Genomic DNA, 4,568 nt, shown 5'->3' on the forward strand with positions numbered 1-4,568 from the left:
ACAATAGAAGCGGCGCTGGTCACATTCGTCAACGACTAGACAGAGGTGTAGCTAACCCTAGTTGGACCCTTCTCTTCCTAGATTCTAAGGTTCTGCATCTACCTATCCATACGTCTGATCATGCACCCCTTCTTATTAACACCTCATCTTCTAGAAAAGCTCGTAGATCCTTCAAATTTGAGGAGTTCTGAATTTGTGATCCTTCTTATGCCTCAGTCATTCAAGATACTTAGGAAAGGGCTTTCACAGGGACTCCCTCCTTCATCCTTTCTCACAAAAATTAAAAGCAGTTAGCAAGGCTCTTAGCATTTGGAACAAAGAACATTTCGGTCACATCCAAACCTCTATCAAATCCATAACTTCTCAGCTTGCACAAATTCAATTGAAGGACCCTTCAGATTCTTCCCTGACAAGGGAGGAAAATTTGAAGCTTTGCCTTTATGAACAGTTGAAGAGAGAGGAGATTCTTTGGAAACAAAAATCTCGTCTGCAGTGGCTAACCACCATTGACCTTAATACTAAGTTTTTCCACATGACTGCAACCATGAGGAGGAGGAGAAATGATATCTCACATCTCAAGAATTCTTCCAATCAAGGGATCAATAACCCTGACACCATTAGATCCATGTTTCTTGATCATTTCGATCATATTTTTAGTTCTTCTTGTCTGGATCATCTTGCTGATCTTGAACAATTGTTTCCTCAAAAGCTCTCCCCAACTGATAACGAAATGCTTTGTAGAATTCCCTCAAATGAAGAAATCCTGGTCACCATCAAACAAACCCCTTCTTCAAAATCTCCTGGTCTGAATGGTTTCACTGGTTTGTTCTACAAACATTATTGGGAGATTCTTAGGGATGGTCTCATTGAAGCTATCAAGCAATTCTTCTTGACTGGAAATTTTGTACAACAGCTTAATCACACTCACATAGCCCTTATTCCTAAGACTGATTCCCCCAATACTGTCCATCGGTTTAGACCAATCAGTCATTCTAATGTGTGTTATAAGATTATTGCAAAACTTTTAGCCAATCGACTCAAGCTGGTTCTTGATCAATTTATCTCCCCATACCAATCAGCCTTTATCCTTGAGAAAGTCATTCAGGAGAATACACTTGTAGCTCAGGAAATGTTTCATTTCATAAAAAAACCAGGAAAAGAAAAGGGTTCATGGTGGTTAAGATTGATATGGAAAAGACTTCGTGGAATGGGAACTCCTTCTTAATGTCTTAGCTTGTCTAGGATTTCATCCTACTTGGATTCACTGGATTAAGAATTGTATTTCAGCTGCCACTTACTCGGTCCTCATCTATGGAGAACCTTATGGTCACCTTCATCCTTCTAGGGGATAGCGTCAAGGTGATCCTCTCTCCCCTTTCCTATTCATTATAGGCAGTGAGGTACTCTTAAGACTTATCACCAGGGAAGAAAGATTGGGGAATCTTCAAGGCATTCAGGTAGGGAGACATGGCCCTATCATAACCCATCCTATTTTCGCAGATGACCTCACCTATTTGGGAATGCCACTGTCAATAATGCAAATGTTTTCCTCAATTGTCTTGATAAGTATACTTCCTGGTCGAGTCAAAAGGTCAATCGAGCCAAATCCTACATCCACTTCAGCAAGACAACTCCCCCAATTTCTATTAGAGCAGTAAGGGATATTATGAACTTCAAGATTTCTCCAAAAAATCAAATATCTTGGTCTTCCCTTAAACATGGATAAAACCAACAATTCTTTATTTGAAGATATCCTGGAAAACATTCAGAATAAGTTGACAGGTTGGAAAGCCAAGCTTCTTTCTCAAGTTGGGTGAACCACTTTAATTAGATCTGTTGCCAGTTCCATTCCAGCTTATGCAATGTCTAGTATCCTCATTCCCAAAGCCATGTCGAATAGCATTGAAAAGTCTTTTATGAGATTTTGGTGGGGTTTTGACCCTAAAAAATCTCATAATTTCATTCATAAATACTAGAAGTCTATTTGTAAGCCCAAATCGATGGGTGGCTTAGGAGTAAGAATCACTTCCAACTTTAATAAGGCACTTTTGTGCAAATTAGGTTGGCCTTTGTTCTCAAAAGACACAAGTCTCTGGAAACTTGTTCTCTCGAGTAAATACTTGAGTAATTGCTCTTGGCTTGAGTAACAAATCCACCCAAATGATTCAAAGCTTTGGAAAGGTCTAGTTAAGTAAAAGGATTTTCTTGCCTCAGGTTTCTGTTATCAGATTAATAATGGAATAAATATATTAGTTTGGAAAGATCCTTGGATACCTTCTCTTTCCCCACCTATCCTGATCCCCTCATTCCCTGATCACCAAAAGGATATGTCCCTTAGGGTGTTTGAATTAACTCTTGAGGAACCAAGACGTTGGAATACTTTGTTGCTTCAAGCTCTTTTTTCTAATGAAACTATTAGCGAAATTGAAAAAATTCCTCTTGCACAATACGACTTCCACAATTTGAGAGATAGCATTAAATGGCTTCATCACCCTGGTGGAATCTTTTCTGTCAAGTTGGCCTATGTTGCTCTTAACATTCCAACTCATAGGCATGACAGTTCCCATCCCTGACAAACTTGGAAAAATTTGTGGTCCATGCACATTCAGGACCGCCTCAAGTTGTTTACTTGGAAACAACCTCTCACTTGTTCCTTTCTTGTGCTTACTCGAGACTTCTATGGAGACAATCCCCTTGGCTGTTAGATATTGAAACTCTTGCAGGTCGAAATATTACCAGCTGGATCCTAGCCATCTTAGAGCCTGTGACTAAGCTGCAAATCCCTAATCAAAATGCCCACAATTTCCATCTCTTTGCTATAATAGCAATGGACACCATATGGTTCTATAGGAACAAGATTACTCATGGATCCTAGCCTACCTCCATAAACTACTTTGTGAGTAAGGTTATCAAGAATTACAAAGAGCACAGTAGAGCTTGGGAAACAATTGATACCCATAATAACCTTGTGTGGAAACCTTCTCCCCTAGGTCAGATCTCAATCTCCTTTGATGTGGCAGTTCGTCCTTCAAGAAGCACACCCCCCACAACAGTAGGTAGGGACCATTCAGGGGTTATAGTTGGCTGTAAAATAGAATTCACTATATCTTGTAATCCAAATTGTGGAGAAGCTCTAGCTGATTTTCTAGGAATTTGGCTTGCCTTGAATAAACAATGGAAAAATATTGTTATTGAAGGTGATTCCCAGGTGGTAATTTCAACTTTGACAAACCATTGCAAAGTTTCAGACTGGATTATTGAAGGCCTGACTAGAGATGCAAGGATGTTGCTTAACAAGTTTGAAGCCTAGAGAGCAGTTAAAATTCATCGGACTCAAAACCGATGTGCACATTTCATTGCGCAATGGGTATCTGTAAACTTGATGTTTGGAGATATACCCAGTATCAAGATCCTAGAATGTCTTTTGAACTTCCACAATGGGAACGGCTAGTTCAGTCTGTGTGCTTTTTACTATGGACCTCTTTTGATTAATGCAAGTTACTCTCAGTTTTGAAGGAAAAAAAAAAGAGCAAACAATATCACGGGGAAGCACAAATATTAACACAAAATAAATGCAAAAGAAAAATACGAGTTAATAAACATTGAGTTCCTTTTTCCTAGGTTTGCTTCATTGACTACACAGATCCCTACTCACACTTTGGGGCATTGAGTCTTCTGCAGTATCCAGTCGTAAGGTTCTGCTCGAGTCTTCTTTAATCTCTCAATCTGATGTAGGACTAGGTGATGGATGATCCCCATCCAACTATAAGGTTTTGTCAGAATTTCTTTTCTCTTTTGATCTGACGTGAGAGTTGCTGAACGATCCACATCCAACCTCAGGGTTGCCCAAGTATTCTTTCAACTCTTGACTTGGCTAAAAAGTATATGCTGAAAACTCACTTTCCTAGTTGTAGGTGGAGGCTCAAATATTCCCTCTTGTCAAGTGGGCTGAACCCCACACCATAAAGGCCCATAAACCTAGAACCGAAGGCCTGCTCAGGAGAAACGAAGGTCACACTAATACAGAATTCGAGTCCAACCATCGTTAATAGTGATTTAATGATGTAACGGTAAAGAGTAATGTTAACGATCTCTAGCATGATACTTGTCCATAATATTCGCTCGAGATATCATCTCTCCCGGCACAGAAACAGATTTGAAGTCCTAATAATCTGTCATCCAATCATGATTAGAGAGGATCAAGCCATAAGACAAGTCTTGCCAATCGAATGATCGATTTATATAAATTGAGATCAAAGCACACACCATAGGTAACTTTACTATTCGAAAACTACAATATTCCATATATTAGATTTTTATTGACTTAGGCATCAGATGTGTTCCTAATCACACCAAGCCCTCACTTATCTTTTTGGTTGTAGGTTGTCAACGATCTCTTGTGGGGGAATACAAAACACGTCCACAACAGTAGACTCATAATTTCAATTGCGTTATCTTTTTTTTTTTTGGTAAGAATTATTTAAGTTTCCTTTTAAATGTCATAGAATAAATGTAGAGATCATTTTTTTTTTGAAAATGAGATTTGAAAATGAGAACTGCTACAAACA

This window comes from Juglans regia, chromosome 7 (genome assembly GCF_001411555.2).
Source record: "Juglans regia cultivar Chandler chromosome 7, Walnut 2.0, whole genome shotgun sequence".
NCBI lineage: Eukaryota > Viridiplantae > Streptophyta > Magnoliopsida > Fagales > Juglandaceae > Juglans > Juglans regia.